This window comes from Balaenoptera acutorostrata, chromosome 8, assembly GCF_949987535.1.
Source record: "Balaenoptera acutorostrata chromosome 8, mBalAcu1.1, whole genome shotgun sequence".
NCBI classification, from domain to species: Eukaryota; Metazoa; Chordata; class Mammalia; order Artiodactyla; family Balaenopteridae; genus Balaenoptera; species Balaenoptera acutorostrata.
In genome coordinates this window covers 115,609,726-115,620,761 of record NC_080071.1, presented here as the reverse complement: position 1 = coordinate 115,620,761, position 11,036 = coordinate 115,609,726, and positions in this window count along the sequence as shown.

Sequence of the window (11,036 nt, the reverse complement as noted above, 5' to 3'; positions counted from 1 at the left end):
GGTGAGATGCCTCTTCCTGGTTCGTAGGTGGCCACTGTCTTGCTGTGTGCTCATGTGACCTCTTCTTTGTGCAAATGCAGAGGGAGGGAGGGAGAGGGGGAGAGCAAGGGAGCAGTAAAATGTATTTGAGACTCATCCATGTTGTAGCATGTAGCAGCATTTTTTTTTTTAAATTTTATTTATTTATTTATTTATTTATTTTTTGGCTGTGTTGGGTCTTCGTTTCTGTGTGAGGGCTTCCTCTAGTTGCGGCAAGTGGGGGCCACTCTTCATTGCGGTGCGCAGGCCTCTCACTATCGCGGCCTCTCCTGCTGCAGAGCACAGGCTCCAGACGCGCAGGCTCAGTAATTGTGGCTCACGGGCCCAGCCGCTCCGCGGCATGTGGGATCCTCCCAGACCAGGGCTCGAACCCGTGTCCCCTGCATTGGCAGGCGGATTTTCAACCACTGTACCACCAGGGAAGCCCCAAAGGGCAGTCTTGTGGGACTGAACCCTTTACCTGTGGAATCCGATTCTATCTCCGGGTAGATAGTGTCAGAATTGAGTTTGTTGGTGTGGGAAGCCTACAGACACACACACACGCATACACACACGCACACACGTTGGAATTGGGTTCAGGAACCCTTTCAGGCTCAAAGGGGTTAAATGACGCACCGCAAATCACAAAACTAGTCCACGGCAGTGCTGGAACAAGATATGAGCCTATGTCTGTCTAGACTCCTACTGCCTACGCATGCTTACATTATTGAACGCAGCATCTGGCAGAGGACCATGCGTTATGTACCGTTTACTATTACTTTCGTACAACACAGGTAAAATGATGGTGATAACTCCCAGCATTCTGATGGGCGCTTGAAATACATTACCTTACAGCGGCCCTCTAGGGGGCCCACCCAATCCCCTTTGATTGGCCACACTTCCCCCAGCAACTGTGAGGGCTGGCTGCTCACGGCTCTCAGCTGTTTCCTCCTTCTGAGCCCTGGGCTGCCTAGAAATGACTGCTTTCCCTGCGGAGGTGACCCCCAGCCAATGACTGACAGATATGGGGTGCAAAAGCCTAATCCCTTGTCTCAAGGCCAGACAGCTCTGGCACCATTAGTGCTATAGAGCTCCCTGCGGGATCAGGCTGAGGTTAGAACTCAGCTGCACCACATCTTTCTGGGCTTTTTCCTCTGTCCTCTCCAGCTTCCCTCATTCCTCTTCTCCCAAGAACACTCCTACCAAGAATCCCCATCTCAGGCCTTGCTTCTATAGGACCTTGGACAAGCCTTGTGAGTCCACGACGACCATCTGTATTTTTTCAGAGTGAGATCGTGGAGGTACTGTCCCCACTAAAGGCACTCCGAGTTGCTTCTGGAGGCGTGATGTGACTCTGGACTCCCTGCCCAGGGAGGCGAGGTTTCTCCTGTTTGAAACTACTGCTTCCCAAGGATAAGAGGAGTATTTTCACCTTTACGGGCTCTTCACCCTCTGGGTTCACTCTTTCTTATTTTCATCCTTTCCCTGGCTTCTGTTTCATCCTTGTCCCCCATCATCCACCGTGGACCATGGCTATCAGACACACGCAGGCAAGCTGGGGGCCGAGGTAGCCATGGATTTTGGTTGCCTGGCATGATTTTCCTCGTGCCCCTTCCGCTGATAACACACCTTGTGCCCCGCCACCTGGCCTGACTTCAGCCACATGTGGGCACGCGATGCAGCTGGGTGCAGAGACTGGTTCAGAAGTGAGCACATGACCAAGCCAGGCCAATCAGAGCCCTTCCTGGGACTGTTCTGTAGAAACCAAGGAAAAAGACAGCCTCCTGCCTCTGAGATGCTGGAAGGATTTGAACCTGGGGCTGTGAGTGGCCACACTCCCTGCTCTGTGGAAAAAGCGCTTCTGAGGTCATGGACACTAAGCCAGCACCCAGCACTAAGAGGTGGCGAGAGAGAAAACAGTGGGTCCTGACAACATGGAAGCAGTCCTGGATCTGTCATGCCGAGGCGTCCTGTCCTTCCCTCTTACACAACCCAAGGTACGCCTTTCATCGCTTTCTGTCTGTTGCGCCTGAGAATGTTCTGATCAACACTGAGCACAGCTAGATGTCACTTGCAGGAGGAAGGATCACAGGGGACAGGCTAGATTCTCCAAGGGCATATCAGCAGCTCGGTCATCAGAAGGTGAGAATTAGCACCAGAAATCACTTTTCCTGACTCTGGATCCCGTTCCCTTTATTCCCTGGAAAAGCTGGAATGACCAGCCCTTGCACCTGGGTAGTGAATGACCAGGATGCAAATCAGCTGGAAAGGAGCTCAGAAGATGTAACTAGGTCTAGAGGATCCCATTCAGCTAGAAATCCCTCCGCAGAGCCAGCTCCCCCAGGTCTTTTTATTTATGGCTACTCTTGGTTGAGGTGCATGGGCTTCTCATTGCAGTGGCTTCTCTTGTTGCGGAGTATGGGCTCTAGGCACGTAGGCTTCAGTAGTTGTGGCTCGGGGGCTATAGAGCGCAGGCTCAGTAGTTGTGGCGCACGGGCTTAGCTACTCCGCCGCATGTGGGATCTTCCCAGACCAGGGCTCGAACCCGTGTCCCCTGAATTGGCAGGCGGATTCTTAACTGCTGCACCACCAGGGAAACCCTCCCGCAGGTCTTTTCAGCAGGTGAAGATCTGGAGCTGAAGTCGGGAAAAGAAGTTGTTAAAAGGCAAGTCCCAGAGATATTTTTGGCCTTTGCTTAACCCCCGCAAAGCAGGGTGTCCCCATGGGACTCTCTGTCCTACTGTGGTTTTCTTTCTATGTTTACTCCTCCAGGGAAAGTTTAGGAATCTACTCAGAGTGGGGCTGGGAGTTCTTATCACAGTTCGTGCAGATGTGAGCCACTCCAGTGCTGGTTCTGGGGAGTGAGGGCAAGTGCACACCGGCTTCCCTCTTTGTCCTCTTCCTCTCCTTCGCCTGACTGCATCTCATGTGTCCACACCCCGCCCTGCAGTAAAGTCTCTTCTCAGGAAGGGATCGAATATGCCTTAACTATGGCTTCGTGTGAAATGAGATGCTGCATAGTCTTCTCTGGGAGATTTTGGAAGCTAGATATATATTTGGGTAATAAAAAGAATACTGTTTCGGGCTTCCCTGGTGGCGTAGTGGTTAAGAATCTGCCTGCCAATTCAGGGGACATGGGTTTGAGCCCTGGTCCGGGAAGATCCCACATGCTGCAGAGCATCTAAGCCCGTGTGCCACAACTACTGAGCCCATGAGCCACAACTACTGAGCCTGCGCACCACAACTACTGAAGCCCGCGCGCCTAGAGCCCATGCTCCGCAAGAAGAGAAGCCACCGCAATGAGAAGCCCATGCACCGCAACCAAGAGTAGCCCCCGCTCGCCACAACTAGAGAAAAGCCCACGCACAGCAATGAAGACCCAATGCAGCCAAAAATAAATAAGTATAATAAATAAATTTAAACCACAGTAATCTATAAAAACAAAACAAAACAAAGCACCGTTTCCCATTAAAAGACTTCAGGGAGTGATGGGTGTAGGAGGCATTTTTTGGTGAGAATGGAAAAAAAAAACATCTCTCCAGAACCTTCTGTTTTCACATGTAAGGATATCTCTGACTAAAGGCGCTGTGGGGTCCTACCCCCTTCCTGGAAGTACAAGTGCATGATCACAGGTTCTTTTTGGAGACCATCTCCTTGTTGATGTTGCTTATTCTAATGGACTGATTTTGCCTACTGCCTTGGTTTGAGTTGCTCCAGTTGCAGACCCTACAGTGAGAATTTGCGTGCAAGTAATTCATTTGGGAAGTAATCTTGAGAAATGCTGATAGTGGGGTATGAAAGTGAGAAAGAGAAGGGATAGAAATAAATACGTGGCGTGTTAGCAAATCAGTTACTTCTAAGGGTAACTGGGACTCAGTCCCTCTGGACAACCCTGAATGAATGAATGAATGAACATATGCATGAGTGACAGTAATTGCCTCTTTGAGTGGTTTCAGGTAAATGAAGGAAAGGGGCTGAGTCCCAGAACTGGATCAGCTCAGAATGGGAGAAGACAAGGAGCCAAGAGCAGAGAATGGCTGTAGGAGTTCAAATGCACGTAGGATTAGGAATTCAGTGGTGGCAGGAACTCAGAGAGTGTGGGGAGAGATGACCTTGAGAAGATACGATGGAGGAGCTAGCCCATCAGAAGTTAAACAGAGCACGTTTAACTTCTCACAAAACCTGGGATGGGGGCTGGATTCAATTTTACATAATCTTGGATGACAGGCCTCAGCAGACACCCAGATGGTAGATACACAGGAGCAGCTGTGTATCTACCATCCATCCTGGCTTCTTCCTCATGGTGTCAACTTAAGCAGATCTCTTTACCCCATGCTGTAGCCTGGATGATGGCCCCAGAGATATCCATCTCCTAATCTCTGGAACCTTCGAATGTTACCTCACGTGGTGAAAGGCATTTTGCTGATGTGATTCAATGAAGGATCTTGGCTAAGGGAGATTATCCTGGAGTATTCAGCGGGCTCAAAGTGATCACAGAGGTCCTTATAAGAGGGAGGCAGGAGGATCAGAATCAGAGAGAAGAAGGTGATGTGACCATGGAAGCAGAGACTGGGGTGAAGCGGGGGGGAGCCAAGGAGTGCTGGCATCTTGTAGAAGCTGGAAGAGGCAAGGAATGGATTATTCCCTGGAGCCTCCAGAAGGAACCAGGCCTGCTGACATGTTGGTTTTAGCCCCTCAGACTCATTTCAGGCTTCTGACTCCCAGAAATACACAAGAATACATTTGTATTGTTTTAGGCCACCAAGTTTGTGATAATTTGTTACGGTAACAATAGGAAACTAATGTAATGCTCGTCTCAAGTTCCTCATCTGTAACGTGGAGCCTCGGGCAAACTTAGATGACCTCCGTGGCCCCATCTAACTCTCTTTCTCATTCCACAGTCATTATCCTGGCTTTCTTTTGGGCTAGACAGAATAAGTATCCATGTCTTTTACAGACATTAAGAAATCACGGTCTAGTGAGATGTAAGGACACACTTCTATGGCCGAGGTGAACTAAAACCCAGTCACGTGTCTCTTCATTTCCATTAGATGAAAGAGTCTTAGAAGAGGTCTTTCTTGCTTATATTGTATTTGGATACAGAACAATTTGAGCCTCTTTCAGTGGTGTTGGCATCACGAGATGAGAGCTCAAGGTCAGACTCCTCGGGACTTGAAAGTCAGAGTCAAGGTGACGAGCAACAGCTCATGGTGATGAATTAGAGCCAATTTTCAAGTTTATAAACAGCTACAGAACCTCATGATCTCATGAGGTAGTGCCGTCGGGACGACTATTTTGGAATTAAAGTAACATCAGGACATTTTTCACCTGTTAAGGGGTTCTTTATCAGAAGATCTTAATGTGCATTTCTACCCAATAAGTACTTATAATTTTCAGTCTCTACATGAGAAAAGGGGAAGAACATATCATGGAGGAGAGAGAAGAACAAAAATTTCAGCCCTTGTATATGGGTTCCTTGGAAAATTGGCTTCTAAAATCCTGCACAGGGTCTTCCCTGGTGGTCCAGTGGTTAAGACTCCACACTTCCACTGCAGAGGGTACAGGTTCGATGCCTGGTCGGGGAGCTAAGATCTCACATGCCGTGTGGTGTGACCAAAAAGAAAAAAAACAAAGAAAACCCTGGGAGATAAAAAAATAAAATAAAATGTTAAAATCCTGCACAATACAGAGAAAAACTACACTGAGTACTTTTAATAGGGTGATTGTTGTTTATTCACTCTTTCTTATTAAACCAACAAATATTTATTAAGCATCTACCTTATACTAGATACTATTCTAGACACGGGTTGTACATGGACTGCACATTCTAAATATATTTGATGGAGGTGACATTACAGACAGGTCACTTGGGTACACCATGACCAGTGGCAGAAACGCTGATGGCTATAGAATTGGGGCACTGCCCATGGCCCCTTCATGGGAATGGGAACTGAGTCACTTAGCGTGAGTCTTGGGCAGCTGTTCCTCCTTCCCACCCACACAGCTGCCTCTCCTTTCAATGGATGTGCACATGGCCCAGCTGGAAGGGCTGGAGCTTGTGGAGCCAGATTCTGTAGTTCCATTCCTGGCTCAGTCACTCCCATCTGTGCGATTCTGGGAAAGTCACTTTCAACCTCTCTGAGCCTCTGTTTCCTCCGCTGTAAAATGGGAATGATAAGAATGACTTTGTATTGCTGTCATGAGTATTAAAGACTGGAAAATGCTTGGCCCAGAGTAACTGTGATTCTGTTACCTGTTCTCACTCCTAGTTCTGGGCTGGATGAGCCCTGGTGCAAATAGTCTGGGATTTAAGTAGTTGTGGAAGCAGCAGTAAGGAGGGACTTCAGATCTGAGGGAGACAAGCCCGTTTGTGGTTGGTAATGAGACAGCAGGCACTGGGCACAGCTGTGAGAGGGCAAGGTATTCATTCATTCATTCGTTTATTCAACAAATGTTCACCAAGCCCTCCTGTGTACCTGCGCACTGTGTTGGGACCCAGAGAGGCGGGAGGAAAGATGGATGCAGTCAGGTGAAAGAGACAGATAAGTAGCAATTACAATAAAGTGTCGTACCTGCTCTGATAGAGGCGGGCACTGGTGGGCTTCTGAAAAGGAGGCTCGTCTCCCAGCCTGGGCATGGGGAGGGTGTCAGAGAAGGTTTCCTAGACCATGTCACCACTGAACTGAAGCCATTAGCCAGATGGACGGGCATTCCAGGCAGTGGGAAAGCAAGGGTGAAGGCAGAGCGGTGAAGGAACTTGGTAACTGGGGGGAACCCAGGATGTGATTTTACACTTCTATTTAGTTTTCACTGCTTACAATGAGCCTATGTTATTTTCTTTTAAAATTAAAAACTGATTTTTAATTATATAAAATACATAAAGATATAAACTTTTCACAAAATAGTTTGTGTCCAAACCATGTTGGAATTATTTCAATCTACCCTTGGGGGTATGGGGATCAGGGACTGACAGGGGACAACAGAGGAGATTTGGGGGACTGATAATATTCTGTTTATTGAATTGGTTCCATGTGGGAGTTCACTTTGTGAAAATCGAGCTTTAACCTTAGGATGTGTGTACTCTTCTACATGTATGTTAAACCTCAGTAAAAGTTTTATTTGGGTTGGCCAAAAAGTTCATTTGGATTTTTCCATAACATGCTACGGAAAAACCCGAACGAACTTTTGGGCCAACCTAATACAGAAAAACAGTGTGGGCTTTTGGGACAAGGGTCTGTCACGTTTAAAACCATGTAATCTCAACAGCGTCTGCCATTGAGAGATGGGTGGGAGTGGGTGTCTGCCATCTTTAAAGGGACAGTACAATTTATACATTTTTTTCCCCCTGAAAGTTCTCCCATTTTAGTAGTTTAAAAGCTAGAACCTGGATTTATCTTTCTCTTCCTACTGAGGGAGGGGCTATGAGGGACGTGTAATTTCTGGGTACTGCTTCAGTAGCTGGCTATGAAATTAGTCATAAATGATCTATCTGGTCAACTCAGTTATCTAAGGCTTGATATGGGTGTAGCTGAGTTTATTCATTTATTCCTTCAACACTTTTTTTTTTTTAACTCTCTGCATGCATTGTGGTAAATGCCTAAAACACTAGGATAAATAAACTGCGTTCTTGCCTTGAGACATTTCCCATCAGGCAGAAAGAAGTCCGTATATAAACAAAATTAGAGAAATAAAGTGTGATTTGGGCTATAACAGAAGTATGTATAGGGTATGAATAGTGGGAGGGAAACAGTGGGAAAGACCAGAACCCCTTAGCTGGTGGGTGTATTAGGAAAGCCTTTCAGAGGATGGAACTCTTGAAAGAACAGAAGGTACTGGGTGTGCCGCCATTTGGCTGGGATTAAGGGAGAGTCTGGAAGGTTCTTCCAGGAAGAGAGAATAGCAAAGGCAAAAGCACAGAGGTGTGAATGAATTATCCAGACAAGTTTGGGGAACAAAAGAGATTTTGCCCAGTTGGAGAGACAGGGGCTGGAGGAATGGGGAGGGTCATTTCAGTAGAAGAGAAAGACATGGGGACATACATGAAGAGGGCTTTCCCTACCAACCTAACAGATTTTTTTAAATTAATTAATTAATTAAATTTATTTTTGGCTGTGTTGGGTCTTCGTTTCTGTGCGAGGGCTTTCTCTAGTTGCGGCAAGTGGGGGCCACTCTTCATCGCGGTGCGCGGGTCTCTCACTATCGCGGCCTCTCTTGTTGCGGAGCACAGGCTCCAGACGCGCAGTCTCAGTAATTGTGGCTCACGGGCCTAGTCGCTCCGCGGCATGTGGGATCTTCCCAGACCAGGGCTCGAACCCGTGTCCCCTGCATTAGCAGGCAGATTCTCAACCACTGCACCACCAGGGAAGCCCCAACCTAACAGATTTTTAAAGCCTTTATTCTATAAACAATAGCGAACAGAGGAGCAACATGGTCAGAGTGACTTCTTGGAAAAAGAACTATAACAGAGGATGGAGGGAGCTGGACAAGAGGAAAACAGACTGGCCAGGAGACCACTGCAACAGTCCAGGCAAAAGGTGGTGGAGGTTTGCAAATAAAACAATAGGAGCCTGGTTGAAAAGGTGGGGATGATATAAGGGATGTCAAGAAGGCGGACTCAACAGAGGTCAGTCAACAATCACCTGCTGCTTGTAAGGGTGAGAAAGAGTGAAGTCAAGAGGAGGTATTTCTAGGATCCTGGCACGAGATGACAGTGGATGGAGCTGTAATTCTCCAATAAAGGGAGACTGAAGATGCACAGGTTTGGGGGTGAAAGATAATGTGTTTTGCATAGGGACAGACTGAGTTTGGGAGGATTACTCAGCTGGACATGGAGTTGGATTTAGGACTCTGAGGGCTCTGGGGAGGTGGGAGGAGAATCAGGGGAGAGTAGATGCCATAAACTTTTTTTTATATGAGCAGGGGAAAATGCAACAGTTTTTTTGAGTTTATATGACTGCATTTTCCCATATCAGATTCAGCTAACTTTGCACTCCATTCTTTTTAATGCCATACTCCTCCCTGTCTTTGACAGCCCGTTGAGCCGAGATGACTCATTAGTCCTGCTCCGTGTCCCCTGGCAACCTCTGCCTGGGTTCAGGAAAAACTGCTTTAGCCACAATATCATCTATCCCTCACAATATAGACGGTTATTCTGGATAGACTTTTTATAAATATTTTATTGCAAAATAAAACACAGACGTTGCAGACCACACAAATCAAATGTATGGCTTAACAAATTATTATAAAACAAATGCTCCCCAGGTCAAAAACTAGGACTTCCCCAGCCACCCCAGAAGCCTCTTTTAATATGCCCCATCCGCATCCCAATTCCCTTCTTCCCCTAGGTAAGCATTATATGGAGAGAATTGTGGATCTGGTCATTTCTGCCGAGCTTTGGCTGATTTTATCACAGAATCCTCATGCTCCTCATTGCCCTGTCCGGGGACGCTCCCCCCTGTAACTGCAAATCACTGTTGGCACTCACCCCCAGGAAGCTGTTCCAGATTGCCCTTTTCTCTGTGTTGGATGCCCGCTGTGTGTGTTGAGCATTGAGGAATCCCAGAGGGTAGTGTGCCCGAGATCCTGCTCCCTCTCTGTATTGCATTCCTAATTACTTACATGTTGCTTATTTGATTTTTCCCTTTTGTCCATTTTGTCCCCATATTTCTCCCCGTTCTGACTATGTTGTAGATTCTTTCGAAGTAGAAACCAAACCTACTGCTCGTGCATTCCAGACCTTTGCCACTCAGAGGGTGGGCCGAATACCAGCACGGGCATCACCTGGGAGCTGGTTAGAAATGCAGAAAACTGCGCCCCGCACCAGGCCTACTGAATTGAAATCTGCATCTTATAAGATCTCCAGGTAGTTCTTGGACACATTCCAAGTTGAGTAGAACTGTCCTGGAGCAGCGCTTTCTCAAACTTGGCTGCACATTGGAATCACCTGGGGGGTCTTCCAAAAACACTCGGGGATTCCGCTGCAATTGATCCGGGAGTTGGTTTGGGCATCAGGATCCTAACAAGCATCCCTACTGTCCCAACTTTCATGGGACTGGGTTTTTTTTTTCAGGATTTAGAACTTTCAGTGCTAAAATCAGGAACACCCTCAGCAAATCAGGACAAGTTGATCACCCTAGCCCTGGTGATTATAACACGCAGGTAGAGCTGAGACGCGCTGCTGGAGAGCACGTGGCAAAGGCTGGGATGCAGAACTACACCATCCTTGAGTCCCTTAAAAGCAGAGATGGCACTGAACGATTCTTTCGGTATGTCTTGTATTAGGGTATTTTGCACACAAAGCCTCTTACTAATGCTTATCACTAATATGGTATTTCTCTAAATGTTCCATAGTCACGCCCTTATTTACAAATTTTTTTTATGGTAAAGGGAGTTTATAATTTAACACTCACACCAGCAGGCATGTATGCACACACATACTTCCCACTTTCCAAGAAAAGATCTTAGGGCCTTTCCTGCTGTTCTGGGTTGACTTTGGCAGCCCGTTTAGACACCCCATCATGGGAAAGCTCCTCACCCAGCCCCAGGCCTGGGGTTCACTCCTTCAAGGGTGGCACTAGCTAGCTCTAAGTGTCTCTTATGTTTCTTCAAGAATTGCAAAAGATGATATGTTTTTATTTGGTTTTCCAAAGTCCACCCATGTAACAAAGTAAGACAAGTATACTTTAGTGTGCAATCCAACGTAGGGAGTCAAGTGTAGAAGCCAAGCTCTGGTCATCTTTAGATTCTTCTGTAGCCATGCAGTGTATTGGTTAAGAGCAAGGCTCAGGGAGCTCCACTCATGGGTTCCTTAGCAATGGTACTTAACCTGTGCTTCAGTTTCTCTATCCCTAAGATGGAGGTACTGATACTACCTGCTTTATAGGGTTGTGAGGACTAAGATGACTCTTACATGTGGTGTCCTTAGGACTCATGACCCTTAGCAGGTGGCTCTACCAGAGGTAACTGCGGACTTGTATTCCTGCTGAAGCTCTTACTGCCTGTTTTGTTTCTTTGGGCTT